General features: G+C 38.6%; 1 protein-coding gene and 1 long non-coding RNA gene across 7 annotated transcripts in view; one reads left to right on the forward strand and one right to left on the reverse strand.

Moving 5' to 3' along the window:
• Window positions 1-25,755, reverse strand: part of LOC109422192 (signal transducer and transcription activator) — a 388,739-nt gene that overhangs the window by 255,134 nt on the left and 107,850 nt on the right. The window lies entirely within an intron of this gene.
• The window catches only part of LOC134284871 (uncharacterized), an 88,400-nt gene that overhangs the window by 24,256 nt on the left and 38,389 nt on the right, over window positions 1-25,755 (forward strand). The window contains exon 1 of the long non-coding RNA XR_009995985.1: window positions 1-22,369. This exon is cut by the window's left edge and continues 24,256 nt beyond it. This is a non-coding gene — a long non-coding RNA (uncharacterized LOC134284871). The remainder of the gene's footprint in view (window positions 22,370-25,755) is intronic.

Consider the following 25,755-nt stretch of genomic DNA (forward strand, 5'->3'; position numbering starts at 1 on the left):
TCGTCGTCGTCGTCGTCGTCGTCGTCGTCGTCGTCGTCGTCGTCGGAGATACCTATCGACATTCAAATATTTCCCATTCGATTGAGCGATCCATCCGTACGGTTCTTTTGTTTGGGAGAGAGGGATGACACAGTGCGGAGACACCGCTGTCGGTGGTCGTGATGGGAGTTCTATTCACGCGAAGCGGTATCCTTGTCAGCAGGTTTCGCTATCACTTTTACGCCCGATCGGGCGGGACCAATCGACCGGATGGTATTCAATGTGATGCGACGTGATAGAAAGTCACTTTCCTTTGCATGTCGTGAGATGTCGTGTGATTTCTCTTGAAAATCTGTCTAGATTCTTGCTTAATTTTTATCTAGTAAAGCTTATGAAGCCGGTGTTTGTTATTTTCAGCAAAAACTACATGGTAAACTCACGTGTCATGCCTCGAGCATGTGTGCTTGTCAACAGCGCAATTTTTGCTACGCTCGTCTCTGAACTATCAGATATATGCTTTAGTACACACTTTCCAGGATGTGTGGACATTGCATCTTCAGATGAACCTGATGCCTTTTCTAGTAGTTATGATTCCCTGACTTCGGCTCGGATTATCGTAACTATAGAATCGATTTAGTGGGCACTCAATAGCTTTGAACTTTTCAAATCTCCTGGAGCAGATTAAATATATCCCATTTCGCTTCAGAAGAGATTTGATTAGTTCAAACTAATTTTTGAAAAAAACTTTTTGATTGCAGTTTTGCTACAGGGTATTTTACCATATCTTGGCGGGATATTACTATAAAGTTTATTCCGGAAGTGGATCATGCATCGCAAGAAGAAGCACAGAGATTGAGGCCTACCACTGTCTTTTCCTCTCGAATGCTTAGAACAACGCATTGTAGATCACTACATCCGTGATGTTCATCCTGGCTAACGTGCCTTTTCATGTGAACCAACATGTTTACTAATCTGGAAAGTCCACTGTGAGGCTTTTACACACAACTGTTTACGATATCGAGAAGGCATTCACTCAAAAGCAATCTTCTTCGATATCGAGGCCACACGGAGTCATGGTATATCTCCAATGATGTCCGATTGGATTTGACAAATGCTCAAAACCCGACATTTCTTCTCGGCATTGCTTCAAACAGCGATTAGGAAAATTGAATGTTTACGGATGCCTCCAAGGGGGAGCCTTGTCACAACTTTTGTGGAATCTCGTAGCAGATACGCGATTGATTAATGGCACAAATTTCCCAAATGGAGAAGACGGAAGAAGTTGAGGCGTTCAATGGTTCTTACGTCCTTTTCACATGTTGGTCTAGTAATGTTCCGACTATATGGTTCTCTAGGGGATGTTTTACCTTTATTTTTTTTGTTGGCTGTTCAGGTGCGTATGAGGTTGATCATCAATATCAACTTCTTTTCCCGATCAGCATAGATTATGGGTCAGGTCAATCCATATGAAGTGACCGAGGAAAGGTGGAAACGTGTTATCGACCATCGCGATTTTTTACCAAATTTTGTTGGAATGTTTGCTCAAATGGAGGAAGAAAAAAATGCAAGTTTTGGTGCCGAACGGAACACCCCTCGGCCCGTGGTAGCACCCCTCGTCTTTGCCAAGGCAAGAAAAATCCAAGTTTTCCCTTCCTTTCCTTAACTTATAGCTTTGAAACTGTAATACAGTAATTGACATTCGTTTAGCCGAGGCCCAAATTTTTTCAAAAAAGTGTCGGGAAACTCATACAAAAGATTTTATGATAAAACTTTTTAATTGCAGTGATAGTATATCTAGTACTGATTTATGAATAGATGATACATCACACTTACATACATATACACTGAAACAAAAACGAGAGTAAAAACCCTTCTAATGTCATTTTTTTCCTAGACATTCGTTTAGCCGAGGTAAATGAAAAATTTGTTTTTAATAGATTTTTTGTAATTTCGTGAATATATTTCGATATACCCCAAGGCATTTAGTTTATGACGTGTTAGCAAGATAATTGACTTTAAAGTTTTTTTATTTGTGAAATTCAATGATATATTATAAAAATTTATCCCGATAAGGAGAAACGATGATAAATGAATTTATTTAAGGAAAATGCTTTCTGTAAACACTCCAATGTAAGCTATAATAGTTGTTTTGAAAATATGGCACAGAATTATTGTTAGAATTGATTAACCCTCTACAGGAAACCTTAAATGATGGTGCATTACGGAAACCTGGGGTCCATTTGGACCCCAAATTCGTTCTCCTATATTGTATGATCCTGACTTATTAGAATATCGGTGTCTTCAGTAAAGTTGTTGAGTTTGTCAAGGACTTACAGATGCTGGACCGTTCAATTCGCAATTTCATATATAGGTGGCGCTAGTGAGCAGGCCCGGATTAAGGATTGTGGGGGCCCGGGGCCGGAGCAGATGTGGAGGCCCCTCGGGGCTACATATGCGATGAGCAAGTAAGTTTTTCTTTGTTTTTGAAAAATAAAGTTAATGTTCAGCAAGCAAAAACGATTTTTGTGGGGGCCCCTAAATTGTGCCCCCCCCCCCCGGCACCCCCTTAGATCCGGCCCTGCGTGAGCATGTAAGTATTGAGTATTTGAGCACATATATATGAAGATCCTGACCACGTAGAATTTTGGTGTCTTCAGCAAAGTTGTTTATTAGGTAAAGTGTTTACTAATGATGGACCGTTTGTTTGAAAATTTCACACATAGATGGCGCTACTGAGCGTGCAAATTTTATATTAATATATCTTCGGCAGAGTTGTTGAGTTGCTCAAGGACTGCCAGATGCTAATCCGTTTGATTCGGAACTTCACACATAGGTGGCGCTAGTGAGCATGTAAATATTAAGTATATGATCACATTTATATCAAGATCCTGACCACATAGAAATTTGGTGTCTTTGACAAAGTAGTTTATAGGGTCAAGTGATTACTAATGATGGACCGATTGTTTGAAAATTTCACACATAGAGGGCGCAACTAATCGTGCTTATTTTATATTTCATATACATATAAGGATCTTGAGCACCTAGAAAGATGATATCTCCGGCAAAGTTGTTGGTTACAGGTGATGTACCGTTTGATTAGGAACTCCACGTATAGGTGGCGTTACTGAGCACGCATATTTCATATATCTTATATATCGCAGGATTCTTATCACTTCGAAAGATGGAGTCTTCGGAAAAGTTGTTGCGTAGGCCAAGTACTTACTGACCATGGGCCGTTAAATTTGGAAATTCGCCATACGTAGATGTCATTGGTCAGCATGCAAATTGTATATGTCATATATTTCAGGTTTCTGAGCTCAAAGAAGCATGGAGTCTTCGGCAAAGTTGTGGGGTAGCCCGAGCAGAGGGGAATATCAAATTAATAACTACGAAATTACAAAACCTGTTTTTATATCTCGTTTTGTTATTATTGTATTATCAAGGCATTACATTTCCATAACATGTTTTGTTGGACAATCTTATTTTGTTATGATCAAGCTATTGGTATACAGTTTGTATTTTAACTTAAATGCTAATTCTACACTCAATTATTGGTATACAGCCATTAAATAACATTTCAATATTACATTTTGTTGTGGAACAAGTTTGATTATTATTGTATTATTGAGAGTGTACAAATACTTTATGCTATCCCAAGGAACAGAAGTAACTGAACAACAGATTCTTAAGCTAAAGTTTGCTTAAGAATTGTTGATTCCATTCTTATACAGCAAAAATGTATTTAAAATGTATATATTTAAAATGTATATTTTTAATGGCACAAATGTCCCAAATGAAGAATAACGTGCCTCTGGAGCCGGCCTTCTGATACGTCATTCAACAACGTTATTTACAGTATTTCGCGAGTTATGCTTCAGAAATATTTTATTTATTTATTTATTTATTTTCAACTCTAAATTTGGGAAGAGGGAAAACCCCCTTTGAGTGATTTCGAAAACTATGCATGAAATCGTTCTCAAAAATGCACAAAACCTCTTATCTTTTTGAAAAACATTATAAACAATATTTAAAGCTAAATAAAGGCTCTTCCGGAAATAATCCATAGCTGAGCCGTAATCTTGAAAAGAATTCGTCAAACGATGATAATGATCCGAGGTACTCTGTATGGGGACCGAAATTCGAATGCTGAAAATATAAGAGAAATATTTTATATTTTCTCATGTTTTCCTTGTCGTTCCAGAGGATGAAGTCGGATCTACCTATTTGTGGTAAAAGATTACATGAATAGTTGAAAATACGCCTATGAGGGAAGAGAGAAACTAAAGTTCGCAATGATTGTTCCGCCATTCTCACATGCAAGTCTAAATATGTGTAGTATTCTCAGCCAACACGAAGTCATATATGATGTACACAGATCGAAAAAAGAATGTAAAATTCTGTGACATTTGATGCACATGTTTGGAGCGTGGGATATCACAGAAGTTTACATGATATATCTTGTAAAAGTCATAAAATATCATGTAAACTTCCATTATATGTCATGTAATTCTTCATGACTCTGAGTTTTTACATGGCATATAACACAAATTCACATGATAAATCATGTAAACCATCATAACACTAAGTTTACATGACTAAAATGAAGTTTACATGACGTGTAAATCTCATTATTTTTATCTGTGTAGAAAAGGATGCTAATGTGGAGGCCATATGAGTACATGATTTCATTTAACCACGGGTAAAGTGTACGCATATCGCCTCCACTTTAGCATCCTATTCAACAGCATGTGCGATTGTTCGATATCATAACTAATTTTGCTTTCGGGATGTTATCATTAACTCTTTAATATCAAAACTTGTTCTTGAAATATTTCCAAAATTCACTGTTATTAAGTTGTTATTGACACTAACAAAACATGTTATTAAATTGATTTTCCAGGAACAAATTTTTGTTATGTGACTTGTTATTTTGCCGCTTATGACAGACAAGTTTATAACTCAATATGTTATGTTAATAACATAAAAATAACTAATTCCATTATGCAGATATTTTGCCAAAATAACGCATTTTGTTATGCTGTTGTTATTCTCTTCTGCTCGGGAGATCAACGACTTACAGTTGATGGACCGTATAATTCGGAACTCCACATGTAGGTGGCGGTACCGAGCATGCAAATTAAATATCTCATATATCTCAGGATTCATTGCCATACCTTTCAGGTTTACCCATTTTGCTGAACAAGTTACTTTTTGCGTCGTGGTTCATGCTGTGATAATAAGTACAATTTATGTGTGGGTATATGTGGGTATATGGCATCGTCAAACATACTCGATGGTGTGACATACTGTTTAAGCAACAGAGAGAGCTGCGCTGGAGTTGTAGTAGTAAGCGTGATTATCTCGCACCCCAGATGGTCTAGGTTCTCTCGTAATTTGTGAGACAAAAATATCTGTTCACGTCTTCATTTGTATGTACAGCCGTTGGTCTCGGCCCATGTTTTGATGGGTTTGAAATGTAGAGTGTCATGTGTGTGTGGGCTTAGTACCATAAATAGGCGGAAGTAAAACTATAACTAATGCCGAACGGTGCGCCAATATATTTCAGCTGAGTCAAATGTTTTTCAAAGACCAATATTTTAGTCATTTATGTACACAATTTGATTTCATTCGATTCCTGAGATGTAGCAGTTTAATAAACAGTTATGAAATTAGAATTATTCTACTAGCAACACTCCAACTTTGGGTTGAGTCAACCAATCAAGCCCAAAAAATGTACCAATTATAGCTAACCAGTTGGGAAACCTGCAGTCAAAATTTGAGAGTTTTTGGTGCATTCAATAAAAAGTTACAGCTTGTTGAAAATTTTCTAGCCCATAATAAAAGTTTGCATGCTCATGCAAATTTACAACTAGCGCAACCTAGTGGCAGAAACTCGAATCAAACAATAATTCCAATGAAAGCCCTTGATCTACCACACAATTTTGCCGAACACACCATATTTCCAAATCATTAGGATCCTGAGATATGTACAATTTGAAATTTGTTTGCACTCAAGAGCCGTCTAGCGGTGGAATTCCGAATCATACGTACCATCATCTGTAAGTCCTTTACCAACCAAACAGCTTTGCCGAAGACACCAAAGCTCCATGTAGTCAGGGTCCTGAGATATAATAGATTTAAATTTCGTTACTATTACATCTGTTTGTCTGTGATTTCTGTGATGTCAAAGACAAGTAGACGTAACACTGACAAAATTTCAATCCCATATATTTAGAGAGTTGGTGTTACGGCAAAGTTATTCAGCTGCTCAAGAACTTTTCGATGATGAGCCGTATGATTAGAAATTCTACCACTAGGCGGAGCTAGCGTGAGAACAAATTTTAAATTTTACAAATCTCAGGATCCTGATTATTTAGAAATATGGTATCTTCGGTAAAGCTGTTAGGAAGATCAAGGACTTTCAGTTGAATTATTATTTGGTTCTAGTTTCTGTCATTAGGTGGCGCTAGTAGCAAATTTACAAAAACCATAGAAATTTTAATGATTAGCCAGAAAATTTTAAACAAGCTATAACTTCTTATTAAGTACACCAAATTTCACTGCAGTCCAATAAACTACTATATCTTACGGTTAAGTTAACCAAATTTAATGAAATTTTGAAAATGTATGATTAATAAACTGGTCTTTGATTACCATTTGACTTGACTCAAATTTGTCTGAAGGGAATAAAGTTACAGCTTGTTGAATACATTTTGTGAAATTCTAATAATTTGCAACCTATTTGTAACCTATTTGTAACTAAATTTGTAACTAGCTTCGCCTAGAGATGAAATTTTGCATCATCAAACTGTAAGCCCTTAACTTACCAAACAGTTTTGCCGTGGAAACCATCTTTCTAAGTAACCAGCGCCCTGAGATTAAAAAAAATACTGATGCCACCTATGAGCAAAATTCAGAGTATAACGACTCATCACAATTTAATTTTTACAGTTGCACTGACGTAAGAACTACACGACACACATAACACGCGGCGCGAGACAAGACATAACACTTATCGTTCTTACAATCGCCAAGAAAAGATTAAAAATTACCTTTACGTCGACTGGTTTCGGGCGTGATCTAGCCCATCTACAGGACAATGTTATGTGTAACGACTCATCATTTATAAGTTCTTGCAACTTATTTGCAGAATCTTCAATTTTACTAAATAAACTGGATCCTGATGTATAAATGATTCAAAATGTGTATACTCACTAGCGTCACCTCTGACACTAGAGGTTCGAATCAAACGGTTCATTATCTGTAAATTCTTTACCTACCAAACATCTTTGCTGAAGATAGTAGAGACGGTAATAACTCTCTTAGGATCCTGGGATATTTGAAGTATAAAGTGGCGCCACATATGTTTGGATTTCCGAATCAAATTTTGCATCATCTGTAAGTTCTTGACCTATGAAACAACTTTGCCGAACACACCATCTTTCTATGTGATCAGGATCTTGAGATATAGGGGATATAAAAATTGCATGCTCACTAGCGCCACCTATGTGTGGAGTTTCAAATCAAACGGCCCATCATCTGGAAGTAATTTACAAACACAACAACTTTCTCGAAGGCGTCATCTTTCTAAGTGGTAAGGATCCAGTGATATATGAGATACAAAATTTACATGCTCACTAGCACCACCTAGGGGTGGAATTTCGAATCAATCGGTATATTATCTGTAAGCGCTTGACTTACTGAACAACTTTCCCGAAGACGTGACGTTTCTACAAGCTCTAGATCTTCCGATAATTTCGTTTGAAGACATTATATTACTAAATTGTTAATGCCAAATAGCGCCATCTAGTGGGGAAATTTCGAATAACCCAATTCACCGCCAGATGGCGCATGACTTACCGAACAAATTTGCCGAAGACATGAATATTCTAAAACATCAGAATCAAAAGATATAGAGAATTCAATCTGGGGTCCATATGGACCCCAGGTATACAAAATCGCCCGGTTCAAATTTGACATGGAATAAACATCAAAGTATGCCATGAAATCAACTTTATTTTTGCATAAACAATAGAACTAGGTCTAGTTTGACGGTATTGAAAAATTAAAGTCAATACACTGAAACCTCCATTTAAGTCGATGCATGGCTGATCGAAAATATTTTTTACCGTACAGGCAATGACTAAACTATACAGTTTTATATTTTTTGACAGATCTCCTTTGTCATGCGAAGTGTTAAAAAATATAAAAGTCTTCAGTTTTGTCACTGTTTGTACGGTAAAAATTATTTTCGATCAGCCATGCATCGACTTAAATGGAGGTTTCAGTGTATGTTATACCCAACTTGTTTGCCATTACTCCAAAGTTGCCTGGGGTCCAAATCGAACCCCTACCCATAGCATTGTACGGTTTTACGCTTGGTGACGCTAACCGCACGGCCACAAGGGTCCACAAAATAAACTTCCTAAACATTCTTTTATGAATTCCTGGAGGAATCCTTAGAGAAATTTCTAGAGGTACACTGGGAGGAAACCCTGAAGGAATCTCTGGAAGAATGTCTTCCAGCTTTTCCGTAAAAATCCTTATAAGAATCTTTGAAAGACCCTGTAGACAAATTTCTGAAGGAATCCTTGGAGGATTTTCTAGGACTTTCTTAATAAATCCTTGGAGCAATTTTTGGAAGAGAAATGACTTGAAGGAATATCTAAAGGAATGTGAAGAAATCTTGGGAATTTCCTTTACAAACTCTTGTAGAATTTCCAAAGCAATCCCTGGAGAAAATTCTTTAGAGAGCTTCTGAGAAAATTTTGAAGGAGTTCTGCATTTATGATTGTTAATGTATCCGTGAATTATTTTCTAAAAAAATCCATGGAGTATGCTTGATAAACTTCATGAAAGATTTTCTAGATTTATGCTTCGGAAAATTTCTGATTCCTCCATGTAAAAAAACCCGAAGATGTCGTAGATGAATTTCTGGAACAATCTATGCAAGAATTTTTGAAAAGAATTCTTGAAGTATTTTCAAAAGGAATCCATGCAACATTTTTGGAAGCTATCCGTGAAAGACTTTCTTAAGGAGTTCTTGGAAAAAAATCTGGAGAACATTCTAAAGTCTAAAGGAATCCCTAGAAGATTTTGTGAAAGAATTTCTGACTGAATTACTTTAGGATTTCCTAGATTATTTTTTAAAGTAAATCTACGAGGAGTTTCCAAAGGAGTCCCTGGAAAAATTTCATTAAGAATCTCTGGGGGAAACTCGTGGAAGATTTTTAAAATTAATCATAGGATGAATTTCAGCAAGCGTCCATGAAAGAATTATTGAAAAATCTGTGAAAGTTTTTACAAAGTAATCCTTGGAGAAATTTGTAAAGAAATCTGTAGAAAAATCTGGAGATATTTCTGAAGTAATTATTAGACAAATTTATAATAAAAGCCATGGAAGATTTTCTGAAACAATCCCTCGAAAAAAATGCGAAGGAACCCCCAGGGCAGTTGCTATAGGAATCTCTGCAGAAAATTCCCGAATGGATCTCACATTGTTTTAGAAAGAGTCCCTGGAGGAATTTCTAAAGAAATCCCAGGAAGATTTCCTGACGGAAATTGTTAAACTTGTGGAGGAATTCCTGGTGGAATATCTGGATTGGAAGTTGCTGAGAAATTTCTGGTGAAACCGTAACACCAAAGTAACTCCAGTACACATTTTTGAAGGAACTTTTGAAACATTTTCTGAAAAATCTGTAATAGTTTCTGAAGTTTTATTGAAGAAATCTCTGTAGAAATTTCTGAATAAATGTCTAAAGAAGGAATCTCTGAACGAATTTTTGAAAGAATTCCTGGAGGAATTTCTGCTCAAATTCATGGATATTTTTTGGAAATAAATGGATGAATTTCTGAAGTAGATCACGCAAGATGCTTTGAAAGAATTCTTTGTGAAATTTGTAGAAAAGGAGGAACTTCTAAAGAAATCCCTGAAGAAAATTTCCGAATGAATCCATGGCAGATTTTATTGAAATTGAGGGAATTTTTGATCGAATGCACGAACAAATTTCAGAAAGATTTTTTTAAGATTTTTAAGAAGAATTTCTAAAGAAATTTTTGGTAGATTTTCCAAAGGAATCTCCAATACATTCTGCAAACGAATGCCTAGAAATATTTCTGAAGTAATCCCTGGGCGAATTTCTCAAACAATCTCTGAAATGATTTATGAAAAATCATGGAGAAATTGGAGGCGATTCATGTCAGATTTCGTAAAAGAATTCTTTGTGACACTTCTGGAGGAACACATGGAAGAATTTCTGAAATAATTTGTAACATGATGATTTTATTTGGGAAGTTTTGAAAATTCTTAGATCACTTACTTTTATTTGACACCGCAGAATTGCAACAAAAGGACCGAGCAGATAGCGGTTCAAACCTACACTACTCGTATAGAAAGAACATTCGGCAAATACAGCACAGTAAGCATTAATCACACTCTATCCAGTGCTTGTCATTAATTTCTAAATTTCCGAAGAAACTCCTTCAGGCATTTCTGAAGGGATTCCTGCAGGAATTTCTGAAGCAATTCGCTAAGGAAAATTTTTGAAGCAATTCGTAAAGGAATTCCAGGGTAAATCCTCGGAGACATTTTCAAAGGAATCTCTGAATGAATTTCTGAAACTTTTGAATTTCTTGGGACATTTACGCAAATAACGTTATTGTGTATTATTATTGTTGGCTTTTGAATCAACCATACATATTTTTGGAGACAAGAGATTTCGATCGTAACAAGCTAGCGAGATAGTGGTTTAATCGTTATTTAGCGAGAATTACTAATACAATACCAAAAACTCCGATCCTTTTATCGAAAACTCAGTGTTCATGCAGTTTTTGTATGTTTTGGTACATTTTGGTATGCAATTTAAATTGCTTCAATTTTATGTAAAATTCGATTTTATAGACATTTCGAAAATTGAAATGTCCACTAAATCGAGATATACCTGTATTCGTTTTGAATATATGCTTCAAGTGTTCATTTTATTTTATCAGAAACAAGCTGTCCCGGCAAACGTCGTACTGCCTGCATACAGTGTTTATTGTATGGGAGCCCCCCTTCCCAGATATGGGTGGAGTCTCCCACCATGCTAAAAACTTTCCCCGGTCCTAAAAATCCTTGCATAGAAATTTTCACGCCAATCGGCCCAGTAGTTTGCGAGTCTATAAGGGTCAGACAGAAAGACAGACAGGAATTCATATTTACATATATAAATTGATATACTCATAGTTGAAGAACTGGCAACACTGTCATATTTTCTTTTGCATGTTCTCTTGAAAGTGTCAAAAGTATGTAAAACAGTTTTTTTTTTACAAAATCATTGCTATGTTTGGCAACACTTACGTAAAAATAATGTTTCAATAGAAAGAACAACAATCAAAATGAGGATCTTGATAGATACATTTTGAACTTCAAATATTTATTCTTAGCCATTACATATAATTGAAAAACTGGCAACACTGTCACATTTTATTCAAACACTTTAATGCACTTTGGTCTAAATCAGCCCAAACCATCTTTAAATTGCTTCGAATAATGTTTTCTTAGCGAAACTTGTAAGTTGAACCAATTTTATATATTAAAGAAAAACGTTTTCCAAGCTTAAAAACGCTGTATCTCTGGAACGGCCCAATAGACCTCGGAGAGTTAAGCTGCCGAGGAATGAATGGTTATGGAGGTCTTATGAATCGCAAACGGAGCCTGTGAGAAAGCCGGGGCGCCCTCCACAGTATTTTGCCCTTACAGCGCTAACTGGAGCCATGACGTAGTGAGCCTTGTGTTTCTCCGAAACAATCAGCTGCCCTTCTTCAGCTTCAAACTTGATGCTGAATAAAAGCGTGATTATAAAGATGTCAATGGTTAGTTTTGATTTTCACCTAAATGGTTTCCCATTATGCGATTTACATCGCGTATTCTGTGTATCCTCGCTTTTGCCGTTTTCCAATCAATACAATCTGGTTGTATTGTATTCTAGTAGAGCTATGTAAAATGGTACAGCGAACGTGCCTTTAGTAAGAGGAATTTTTATATAGTAAAGCATGTAAACCCGGTGTTTGATATTTTCAGCAAAAATTATATGGTAAACTCGCATGTCATGCCTCGAGCATGTGTGCTTGTCAACAAGGCAATTGTCGCTACGCTCATCTCTGAACTAACTACCAGATATGTATGTGCGCTATCGCAATTGACGTTTCTATTGCGAATCTCAGCAGGAAATACTTCTATTGTTCGGTTTATTTACCGCACGCTAAACCATCCGCTACGGATGATTTCCAACAAGTTATCGCATACTGCCCTTCAAAAGACCTTCCGCTAAATGTTGGCCTTTGTGCAAATGTTTCCAGTTTGAGCGAAGCCAGTCGGATGAGCAAAATTCTTGCGAAATTTACGGAATTCCGAGTAAACGAACTTCGTTTGCCAAATGCCGGTTTCACTACCTCTGATAAGGAATAAGTTCTGGAATGCTTTCTTTAGTACACACTTTCCAGGACGTGTGGACATTGCATCTTCAGATGATTCTGATGCCTTTTCTAGTAGTTATGATTGTCTGACCTCGGCCATATTGGAAGCCGCACGGAGTCATGGTATATCTCCAATGATTTCCAATTCGATTTGACAAATGTTCAAACCCCGACATTTCTTCTCGACATTGCGTCAAACAGCGATTAGGAAATTGAGTGTTTGCGGATGCCTCCAAGGGGGAGTCTTGTCACAACTTTTGTGAAATCTCGTAGCAGATACGCAATTGAGGCAACTCAATAATAGCGGTTTATTATATGGTGTTGCCCTCGACTACATAATGGCCCCAAATTGAGAAGAACGGACCTCTGGAGCTGACCTAATGATACTTTACGTTTTTACACAGAAAATTTATAGCTGAACACAGCTTATTTCAATTTAAAGTTTATTTACCACGAAGGTTTAATCACATTCCCGTTCACAATTTCCCCGTTTTGTTCCCGGTGCATATTGAAACCTCGAAATGGGGCCGAGAACAGCCTCCCCCGGGGGCTATTATTTGCACAGTTAACGAATGCGAACTGAAAGGTATTTAATTAACGAGCCTCCATCACAATGCAATATGGGTGTGGGCCCAGCAGAGGACCATCCGCAGTTACCACCACCGCTCAGACAAAATAAAATTAATACTCACAGGAAATACCACCACCGCCACCACCCTACTGGGGGTGTGTTGTGTGGTGTAACGTCGCGGGAAAACATGCCGGGAACGTAATTTTTTTCGATTTTTCATTAAACGCAGTCGGTAATCGGAGAAATTGAGGATGATTTTTTTTTGTTGCGCTAAAGCTGATAATAATAACTATGGATTGTGTCAGGTATCATGTGATTTAGTTTACTGGAGCTTGCTCTCCTTTAAATGTGGAACAACGGTTCCGGGTCATTTGGCCGAACGCCATTTGGTCGAAAGGATCATTTGGCCGAACGCCGTTTGGCCGAAAAAGGTATGTTGAACTTAAGTGATGATGCCATTATTCCGTATATCAGTATAACTCAAAAGAACAGCCCAAGGGGCCTGCAACTCTAAACTTTCCAATAAATTTACTATTTGTCTCAAAATAGTACCGCGCAGTATTTCTAGTATCACTGAAAGTTTAGAATCTAAGTAGCGGTTGTTATGGACATCCTACTAGCATCCGACTAGTCAGAAGCTTAGCTCTCACTTGGTTAGTTCCAATCTAGGATCCTAGGTTCCAATTAGTTCAGCGTAGATTCTAATATTTTTCTATTGAAATTACGGTAAGTAACAGTCCTAGAATGCGATGCTGATATAGTAATGCATTTGAATAATTGTACAATTCATTTATTTGGTAGCCAATCTGGTAAGCAGGTCAGACCTTCTACCTTCTTTCCATTTTTGAGAAATGAGAAGAACACAAACTACGAGACTGCTCAAATTCGAGGACTAAATGGTGGACCTGCTGTGAAAACTTAGCTATCGAAAATATGAATTTCTTAACGTTTGGATTAGGTGATTACGGAGAGCAGGAATTGTGATACGAATGTTTCAAAAACTGTAATGTACAGTATATTATCAATCAATTGTTTTCATTGGTTTTTCATTTTTTCACCACAACTAACGAAATAAGAATTTTATTTTTATCAATGCGTGTGTTTTTTTTAGCAAGCGTGCGTAGGTCTTACGGTAAAAATGCCTCACTTGTGCCCACCCAGTACCATGGGCGTAGCCAGAGGGGGGCAGGGGGCAAGCATCGCCGAATTCCTCCAGGATTTTTTCCATAGCTTCCTTCAGTGATTCCATCATGGCTTGCTCCAGAGAATTTTTCAAGAATTCCTCAATGGGTTTCACCAGACATTCCTCCGGGAATTTATCCTGGGATATCTGTAGAGGTTCTCCAGTGATTGTTCCAGTGCTATTTTCGAGAATTTCTCAAAGAATTTCTCCAGGGATTCCCAAAGGAATGTCAACGGAAATTCTTTTAGGTATTTCTCCATATATTTTTTCAAGAAATTCACTACAGATTGCTTCAATAATTCAATCCGAAATAATTCGAAGTATTAGTTTGAAGTAAAGCCTGTATCCGCAATAATCGGGACACAGAAATACACCTGTAACTCTGCAATAGATACATTAAAATTGCTCAAATTTGGCCTAATAACATCTTGAGATGTGTTCATTTCACCTACAAAATTTCATGTGGATCGCTGCAGTGCTTTTTGTTGTAGCGATGAAAGAGTGAAATGTGCGCCATTGAATTTTGTACAGACCCTAGTTTTGCTTGCCAGCGCTGTAACTTTTGAATTTGGCGAAGAAAATGGCTGAAATTTTGAACACAAACCTCTCAATCTACATTTGTTGCTTAGGCAAAATTTCAAAAAAATCGATGCACTATCAACAATTTTATAGTCGAAACATGTGTTGGGACTGAACGTGATTTTAGCTCCTCAGACAGAAAACAGTCAGCACCCTTTATTGTTTCGATTGTACTAATGAAAGTACTATATCAATAATCATCAAATTTTGCCGGCATAATATACACGTAATCAACTATCTTCTGTAAAAATTTCATGAAAATTGGCAGAGAAATTCAAAAGTTATGAATAGGTAAACATCACACATGAAAAACACGAAAATTTTTCACTAACACTCACCCCTATCAACACCAGTAACATTCAAACCAATTGATCAACGTTGATGAAATTTTGCAAGAAAGTGTCTCTATAAGTATCATAACTGCTAACGAAATTTTATAATTATCATCACAGAACTTTGAACTCTAGCGTAAAAGAACCATCTATTAAGGGAATGAAAATTGGTCATGATTGTACAAAATGCTTAAAACCACGTCTGTTTGTTTTTCATCCACAGTTAAAAGTAATGCATCGATTTTTATGAAATTTGGCTCACATAATAAACATACACCAAAGAGTTCTTGGCCAATGATTTGGCAAATTTTACCGATTCATTACAGAGCTACAGCCGTACCAGGGTGTCCATTCAAACTCAGTTTTCCGATTCCCGGATTTTTCCCGGGTATGTACAAACTTCCCGGGTATGAATAAACGCAAATTATTCTAGTTCTAGTAGGACACTACTCAGTTCATTTTTATACAGAGTTATAGCTTGGTGTATAACTTGATACAAATTAAAAAAAAATCCTAATTTCAAACATTTTGACTAAAAAAACGTTAGTTTCCCTCCACACAAAATTTAGGATGGAAGTCTGTAGAAAAGGTCATTTCTATAATAAGGAAAAGGAATCTATGTATATGAGAATATTATTGAAATCAATCACTGTGCCTGAGTTTTTCGTGAAATTTTTGGACAATTTCAAAGCAAATTCGGTAGAAAAAATATCGAAACATTTTCGCTAGAATTTTTGGAAATCTCCATGTAAATTTTTGTACTGCTTCCATCGTTGTTTTAAACAATTTACTTGCTGAATCCAAAATCTTTTGAAACCGTTTTTTTAGATGTTTTTTAGAAAAAAACTGTTGAGTTCTTAATTCTTCAATAAAATCCAGAACATAGAACATTTCTTCCTTAGGGAAATACTCGGTACTGCCAAAAAATCTCTTACAAGTTACATCTACAACTTTTAAAAAGTTTGCATTATATTGCTGTAAAAATATCAGGGATTCTTTAGGATACTCTTCCGGGGATTCGAATGATGCTTTCAGAAAGTCACATTTTCTCGGTAAACTATCAAACATTGCTTCACAGATTCCGTTGAAGATTCTTATGTGGATTCTGCTTCTGAACTCAGGAAATTTCTTAACAGAAAGTCTTTCAAGGGTAGCTTTTTTGGGAAATTCGCTATAATTTCCTGTGCTATAGTCTCTCTTCAGATTTTGTATTCGATTGTTTTTTAGGAGCGCAAAACTCTGTTCAGAAGCGAATAGGTATGATTTCGCTGTAAATCCCGTCAGGCATTTTTCAAGAATTTTCTCCTTGACTTTTTCCAAAGGGATCAAATTTAAGGAATCTGGCATAAATTGTAGAGTTCCACTAAGAATGTCACCAGAAACTGACAATTTTTTTCAAACGTTAAAATCTCTATGCCGGAAGTAACGTTTGCAGGTTTACCGAGTTTTTCAGGAATTCTGAGAGGGCTTTCGTGGACTTCTTCGGTATTTTTGCTAGAATCCTGCTGTCAAAATATACCTAGCAAGACTTGTCCTTCCAAAAATCTTGAATTACGCCTAAGAAGTATTTAGATTTCATTTACATAAATTAATCGAGATCCAACAGAAATTTCTAAAATTCCTGAGAGGCTGCCTGTCTAAAAAAATAGCCAGCCTGCAACTTTGTTAATGTTCGCATCATTCCATTCAAGACTTTGTTGTAACTAATACAGTACAGACAGACACCATAAAGATTTTTCCCGGTGCCTTTTATAATTTCCCGTGTTTTTCCCGTATTTTTCCCGGTGATTTCTAATTCCCGGGTTTTTCCCGGTTTTCCCGTATTTCCCGGATGGATGGACACCCTGCCGTACTTCTGTGTCCCGATTATTGCGGATACAGGCTTTACACTCCCGTTCAAAAGTTTGGGGTCACTCCCTCAAAAACATGTCATTTTTTTAGGCCCATATCTCCGCCAATTTGCGTCCGATTTCAAAACCCTAGGTTTCATTCAAAAGATAATAAGTCAAAGAAACTTTGAACATGATTTAAAAGAAACTTTTTCAAAAAATTTTGTATGTAAACCTAACCCAAAGTTGCCAAATTTTCTAAAAAATGAATATAAACTTACGGCAGTGTCGCTGAAAGTTGCGTCGACCAAATTTTTAGATGAGAGCGGTAATATGACCCATTTTCTATTAGCTTTCAACTGCTTTTTTACAGAACTTAGCTAAAAAATCTAGAAAAAAAGTTATTAAGTAAATTAATCCTTGGATTCTATACCATTACCCGGAAAACCATTACCCGGAATGCCATTTACCGGAAAACCATTTACCGGAATGTAGTATTTACCGAAAGACCGTTTACCGGTATGTTCTATTTACCGGAAACATATTCATTCTCAAGTAACACACTTGCCACAGAACAGTCACGGTGGCGCAGATTTTTGTTGCACAGAAGTCATGTTGACTTACTTCTAGCAAGTAGGTATTTATATGTTAGAAGTAAGTCACAATGACTTCTGCGCAACAAAACCCTACGCTGCCGTGACTTTTCTGTGACAATTATGTTACTTGGATCGTCTACCCCCCTTGGTTTGAATGACACCTCATGCAAACCAACGGAATTCATTTTTAATTTGAACTTGTAGTAACTCTGTGGGGCATCGAAAAACACACTAATGGAAATCTTTTTTGTTGTTTTGTTTTGATTCTGTGTCTCGTTTCACCCCGATCCCTGAGCAAAATGACGTTTGAACAATTTGAACAAGATTAGCGAGAGTCAACCTAAAAATTGATCAGATGAGATGCGGTCATACTAACGGGGGTGGGCGGTACTAAAATGTGCATGTTCAAAAAAAAAGTGAAAACTGACCGAAAACAGGCTTCGAAAGAACAGCCTGTTGCTAGAAGAAGGGCAAATATCTAAGAGTGACATAAACAGTATGTTATTTAAACAATTCTGTATTAGGCTTAGTTGAGAGAACAACACATTTTAAAAAAGGAAACATATCAGACAAAGTTAATAGTTTCGCTAATCAAGTTTGCAGCGAGCAACTTGATACAATTAAAGCAGGGCAAAACTCTTACATAAAAAGCAGCAAATTTCAATAAACAATATGGTAACCAAACGCTCTATAACAATTTAAGTCAAAAGAACAGCCCATTTTTTTAAGAAGGAGAAACACTAGATGGAATTAATAGATTGGCCGCTAACCAACTATGTAACATTAAATCGTTAGAAAGAACAGCCTATAATTTGAAGAAGGGCAAATCTCCTATACAGTAAACAGTTTGACTGCTAATAAACTTCGTAAATGAACCTAGAAGAACAAGTTTCGACGAAAATGAAGAAAATGTCATATGAAAAAGCTACAGTTTCGCTGCCAGCCTAAAAATGTTCATTCAGCTTAACGATGCTAACTCTACCTTGCTAAGTGAACTGCACCGAGAATTTAGTTCTAGTTCTATATTCGTGAAAAAAATATTCAGAATATAGTTTTAAGGCTCAACTCAACCAAATTATTCCATATAGGAAACAAAATATCGGGTAATGTTTAAAGACACCAAAACATCTTTTGAGATCTTAGGTTTTCCTACGCCTTTCCAGGAAATGGATTATTTCGGGAAATGGGGCAGTTCGGAAAATTGTTTTTCTAAGAAATTCATTATTCCGGAAAATGTCCTTCCGTGAAATAATTTGAACTGTTCGACCATATCAGTAAACCTAGAAAGAACAGCCATGTTAAAAGAAGGGAAAACATCTGCTGGAAATATTAGCAATCACATTCAGCACATTATTTATAAACACGTAGATCCACATGTAAGTAACTATAAACGATGACAGCTCTGTCGAGTTACTAATTTACTGCTAATCATAATTAGGCGAAACTAGTGTTCATCTAAATGACCGGGTCATGGTTTGGGTCAAAAGATGACCAGTGCAAAAGGCATGTGATCAAATGTCTGGATATCGCTGTGCAATCTGGAAACAAATTTCGGGAAAAAATCTTTTCCGATAAATGGTTTTCCGGTAAATGGTTCATTCCGGTAAATGGTACATTCTGGTAAATGGTCCATTCCGGTAAATGGTCTTTCCGGTAAATGGTTTTCCGGTAAATGGTTCATTCCGGGTAATGGTTTTCCGGTAAATGGCATTCCGGGTAATGGTTTTCCGGGTAATGTCGTAGAACCAATCCTTGATGTCATCGACCAAAAGTTTGGGGTCACCCCTCAATATGCTGTATCGGCCAAAAGTTTGGGGTCACTATCGTAAAACATGGAAAACGGATTTGTTGATATCTTCGTCATCTTTCATTCAATTTTAATTCTTCTTGGCTTATTTGAAACAAAATGAATGATACTTACTGCATAGACATTGAACCACACATATTTGTTGAAATTTACATACTAAAACTTAACGTAAAGTTGCCTCATTTTTTGAAGCGTGGTAAAATGTGCAAACTTTACATAACATTTTTATATACAAAATACGTAAAGTTGAAGACATCAAACGTAAATTTAGTTAATTATCTTTGAAATGAGCCAAAAATAATTAAAATTGAACTATAGATGACGAAGATATCACCAAATCACTTTTCCATGTTTTACGATAGTGACCCCAAACTTTTGGCCGATACATCATATCGAGGGGTGACCCCAAACTTTTGGTCGATGACATCAAGGATTAATTTACTTAATAACTTTTTTTCTACATTTTTTAGCTAAGTTCTGTAAAAAGCAGTTGAAAGCTAATAGAAAATGGGTCATATTACCGCTCTCATCTTAAAATTTGGTCGACCCAACTTCCAGCGACACTGCCGTAAGTTTATATTCATTTTTTAGAAAATTTGGCAACTTTGGGTTAAGTTTACATACAAAATTTTTTGAAAAAGTTTCTTTTAAATCATGTTTAAAGTTTCTTTGACTTATTATCTTTTGAATGAAACCTAGGGTTTTGAAATCGGACGCAAATTGGCGGAGATATGGGCCTAAAAAAATAACATGTTTTTGAGGGGGTGACCCCAAACTTTTGAACGGGAGTGTATATCTTCCAGAAACCCGTGCAGGAAATTTTATTGCAGACATGGATTCCTTCGTATTTTTTTCTACATAATTTTTTCAGCGAATTTGTTAAGAAAGCTTTCCTGGGATTTCCTAAGGAATTCCTCATGGGATTTCTTCAGGAATTCCTCCAGATTTTCCTTCAAGAATTCCTCCAGGGTGTTTCTATCAGGAACAACTCCAGGGATTATTTTATAAATTCCTCCAAGGATTCCCCCATGAACACTTTTCAAGGAGTTCCTCTTGGAATTCTTTCATGAACTCTTCCCAGAATTAATCCAGTACTTCCTCCAGGAACTGTTTGGAGATTCCCATAAGAATTGCTTCTGGGAATCCTCCTGGGGTGTCTTCAGGAACTTATGCAGGGATTCCTTCAGAAACTGCTGCAGGGATTCCTTCAGAAACTGCTGCAGGGATTCCCCAAGGAGTTCCTCCACGAACGCTTCTTGGAATTCCTTCAGGATTTCTCCAAGGATTCCATCTGCAGTTTCTTTGGGAATTCTTCCTGGGATTCCTCCAGGAACTTGTCAAGGGATTCCTCCACGAATTTCTTCAAAGATTCCTCCGGAAATTATTCAAGAGATTCCTCTGGAAATTGCTGCAGTGACTCCCCTAAAAATTTATCCAAGGATTCCTTCAGAAATACCTCTAGCGTTTCCTCCAGAAATTTCTCCAGGCGATTCTTCTACAGATTCTTCCAGGAGTATTTCTAGAGATTCTCCGTTAATCCCCACAAGCATTCCTCTAGGGCTTAACTCGGTAATTCCTTATGTGATTCTTTCTGCAACAACTTATTTTGAAAATTCCTCCAAAGATTCTCTCAGGAACTCTTCTTAGGATTCCTTCAAGAATTCATCCTTGTATTCTATATGGAACTCCTCCATGAATTAGTACAGCACTTCCTGCAGGAACTGCTTAGGGATTCCTCTTGAAATGGCCTCCGGGATTTCTTCTGGAGTTTCTTCAGGAACTCTTCTAAGAATTCCTCCAGAATTTCTCCAAGAATTCCATCTGCGATTTCTTCAGAATTATTCCTGATATTCTTCTACGAATTCCTCACGAGATTCAATGTCTTCATCTGCAGGAATTTCTCCAAAAATTCCTCCAGGAATTCATCTAGATTCCTCCAGAAATTTCGCCAGAAATTCCTCTAGAGATTTCTCCAGGAGTTCCTCTGTAGATTCCTTCAGGAATTAATACAGGCATCCTCCAGGATATCCTCCAGGGATCCCTCTAACAAGATTTTTTTCAGAGATTCCTCCAAGAAACCCTCCAGGGTTTCCTCAATGCATTCCTTCAGGACTTCCTCCAGTAATTGATTCCGGGATTCTTCCAAGAATTATACCAGGAATTTGTACAGATATTTATCCAGGACATCTGCAAAGGATTCCTCCAAGGATTTTTTTTCCAGAGACTCCTACAGAAATTCATCCAAAGATTTCTCCCGGAATTACTTCAGGGAATCCTCCAAAAATTCCACCAGGAATTATCCTAGCCATTCTTCCATGAAATTTTACAGGCATTCGTGCAGTGATTCCTCCTTGGATTCTTGCAGAGATTTCTCCAGGATTTTTTTCAGCAATTCCTTTGGGAATTCCTCCAGGAATTGCTTCAGGGACTCCTCAACAAATTCTTCCAGGAATTCCCCAGGAGTTCTTCCATGAGTTTCTCCTGGGATTGCTTCAGAAATCCATGCAGGCATTTCTCTAGGATTTCATCCAGGAATTAATCCACGGTCTCTTTGAGGAATTACTCCAGGAATTTCTTCAGGGAATCCTCCAGAAATTAATGAAGGAATTCCATCATAAATTATGCCAGCAAATCATCCAGTAATTTCTCTAATAAATCCTTCTTACAGGATTTTCTTTAAGAATACCTTCTAGATTTTGTTTTCCAGGAATTCCTCCAATAACTCTTCTGTTCTAGATTTTCCTCCAGGAATTCCACTTAAAATTCCTGCAGGAACTTCTTCAGGGATTTTTCCATGAATTTCTCCAAGGATTTCCCCAGAGATTCCTTCAGAAATTCCTTCAAGGATTACTCCAGGAATTTCTCCAGAATTTTTTCTAGTAATTCCTCAAGGAATTACTCGGCAGATTTTATTGAGAAATTTTACCCAGAGTTTCTCTAGAGATTCCTCCAGAAATTCATTCAGCAATTGTTGCAAGAATTCCTGCAAAGATTCCTCCAGCAATTCTCAAAGGAAAACCTCCAAGAATTGTTCCAGGTATTCCTCCAGGGATGCAAAACGGTGAGTCGATAAGGAGAGCGTCCAACATAGCTCTGGTCCTCACAAGTTCCTACCTCATGCTTCCACGGGTCAAACGATGACAAAGACCGCCAGCTAAGAGTTGTGTGCTTAGCTGGTAGTGCAGCCTGGGCACTGTTGTCCTTCTGACTTCAGCTAGATTGAGGAGGTACGTCCCGAGCGTCTGTTCACCAAGGAGGTGCGGCTCAAACAGCGTCTGTTGTGGCATCCAGCGGCTGAGTATGAAATGCTGTATTGCGTCAGCTATACCTAAGAAGGCAGCCCCTTCAACGCAATGTAGGCAGCGCGGCCCCGGTAAGGTAGCCTGCTGAAAACCTTCAAACACCCAGAAAAGCAATAGTAGAGTAAACGGATTGATTCAACGGCAACAGACCCGGCAACGAATAAAGGACAACGATTGGAAAGTCGGATCTTGGAACGTGAGAACTTTGAATGAACCCGCACGTGTTGGGCTCCTGGCTCGTGAACTGCGGAATGTCGGCGTTAATGTGGCCGCTATTCAGGAGATACGCTGGCCCAAAACTGGAGAACGCGAATTCCGAGCGGTGGATCCCATCGCCAACACTTCATTCAAGTACCACATCTACTACAGCGGCGGCGATAAGGCAGAACGCGGAGTTGGCTTTATAGTGATCGGGAAGCAGATGAAGCAAGTTATTCGGTGGAAGCCGATAAGCGACCGAATCTGTGTGTTGAGGATAAAGGGCAAGTTCTTCAACTACAGCCTGATCAGCATCTATGCGCCAACGAACGACAAACCCGATGACATGAAGGATGAGTTCTATGAGAGCCTTGATAAGGCCTACGGAGAGTGCCCAAAACAAGATGTCAAAATAGTCATTGGAGATGCAAATGCGCAGATCGGCAGAGAAAGTTTCTTTCGGCCTGTCATTGGAACGGAAAGCCTTCATTCTGTTACCAACGATAATGGTCTGCGCCTTGTGACATTCGCTGCTGCTAGAGGGATGGCAATCAGCAGTACCTACTTCGCACGTAAGAATATCCGAAAACACACCTGGCGACACCCGAGTGGTGACACTTGCTCCCAGATAGACCACGTGCTGGTCGACGGGCGACATTTCTCGGACGTCATAGATGTGAGGTCCTACAGAGGCCCGAACATCGACTCGGATCATTATCTTGTAGCCGCTAAAATTCGGGCGCGATTATCCAGCGTCACGAGTTCAAGAAACAACAGGACGATGCGTTTCAATATCCAGCGCTTGTCAGCCGAAGGGGTTGCTGCACAGTACCATCAGAAGCTAGAAGAGAGGATAGGAGAGACCAACGGATCTGGAGATGTCAACAGCTTGTGGGCAAGTATCCACGAAGCAGTGACAACAACAGCGCAAGAGGTGATTGGTACCGCTCAGCGACGCCAACGTAATGGTTGGTTTGACGAGGACTGCCAACGAGCGACGAACGAAAAGAATGCCGCCAGAAGTCGAATGCTAGTGGCCGGTACCCGGCAGAACAGAGAGCGGTACAGGGTTGCAAGAGCAGAAGAGAAACGAATCCACCGCAGGAAAAAACGGCAACACGAAGAGAGTGTTATTGCTGAAGCGCAGGAAAGTATGGACAGGAACGATATGCGGAGATTTTATGCAACTGTCAATGGCGCGCGGCACAAGACTGCGCCAGTGCCCGCCATGTGCAATGACCGGGAAGGAAATTTGCTGACAGACAAAACAATGGTGGCAGCCAGGTGGAAGGAGCACTTCGAAGATTTGTTGAATGGTAGCAGCGAAGGAGCACCCAGGAACAGGATTAACATAATGGATGACAGTCAAGCAGTGGAACCACCAACACTGGATGAGGTTAAAAAGGCCCTTAAGGAGCTGAAAAACAGCAAGGCTGCTGGGAAGGACGAGATCCCGGTCGAACTTCTTAAGCACGGAAGCGAGCAGCTACATCAATCAATCCATCAGATTATTATAAAGATTTGGGAGGATGAAGAATTGCCCACTAGTTGGTTGGATGGCCTCATATGCCCAATCTACAAGAAAGGGCACAGACTGGAGTGTGCCAATTACAGAGGGATTACCCTTTTAAATTCGGCGTATAAGATACTGTCGCGTGTCCTGTTCAACAGACTGCGACCTCTTGAGGAGTCCTTCGTCGGCGAATACCAGGCTGGTTTTCGTGAGGGCCGATCAACGACGGATCAAATGTTTACCCTGCGGATGATCCTAGATAAATTTCGGGAATATAACTTGCAGACTCACCATCTGTTCATTGATTTTAAAGCAGCGTACGATTCAGTAAAAAGAAATGAGCTTTGGCAGATAATGTCAGAACATGGTTTTCCGGCGAAACTAATTAGGCTGATACGCGCAACGCTGGATGGATCAAAATCAAGTATTCGGATCGCGGACGAAGTGTCTACGTCGTTTGTGACCTTGGATGGATTGATGCAGGGGGATGCTCTTTCAAATTTATTGTTCAACATTGCACTCGAAGGAGCGATTAGGAGGTCAGGCGTGCAGAGGAATGGCTCTATCATCACACGGTCGCACATGCTCCTCGGTTTTGCGGACGATATTGATCTCATCGGCATCGATCGTAGGGCAGTGGAGGAAGCTTATGCTCCTCTGAAGAGAGAGACAGCGAGGATAGGCTTGACGATTAACTCTACCAAGACGAAGTACATGATAGCGGGTAGAGACAGAAGCAGGCCTGGTGGTGTTAGTGCTGAGGTAGTGATTGATGGGGAAGTGTTTGAAGTTGTTGAAGAATTTGTTTATCTTGGAACACTTGTGACATGTGACAATGACGTTTTCCGTGAAGTGAAAAGGCGTATTGCAGCTGCGAATAGGGCCTTTTACGGATTGCGTAGCCAGCTTAGGTCCCGTAACTTGCAAACGCAAACAAAATTCGCTCTGTATAAGACGCTGATTCTTCCGGTTGCCCTCTACGGTCACGAAGCGTGGACGTTAAAGGAGGTAGACCGAAAAGCTTTTGGAGTTTTTGAGCGCAAAGTGCTGCGGACAATTCTCGGTGGGAAACAAGAAAATGGAGTGTGGCGCAGACGCATGAATCACGAGTTGTACCAAGTGTACGAAGATGCGAATATTGTCAAACGTATAAAATACGGCAGACTTCAGTGGGCTGGACACGTAGTGCGAATGTCGGAAGAAAGAATAGCGAAAACAATATTCAGCAGAGAACCCGGTAGAGGTAGGCGACTCCGTGGGCGGCCGCGAACTCGCTGGCTGCACGCGGTTGAAGAAGATCTACGATCCCTACACGTTCGGGGAAACTGGAGGAACATCGCCCAAGACCGACGAAGATGGTGCTCTACTATACGCTCGGCATTGGAGTAAAGTTACTTTGTAGCCAACAAG

The sequence above is a fragment of the Aedes albopictus genome, chromosome 1 (assembly GCF_035046485.1).
Source record: "Aedes albopictus strain Foshan chromosome 1, AalbF5, whole genome shotgun sequence".
In the NCBI taxonomy this organism is placed as follows: domain Eukaryota; kingdom Metazoa; phylum Arthropoda; class Insecta; order Diptera; family Culicidae; genus Aedes; species Aedes albopictus.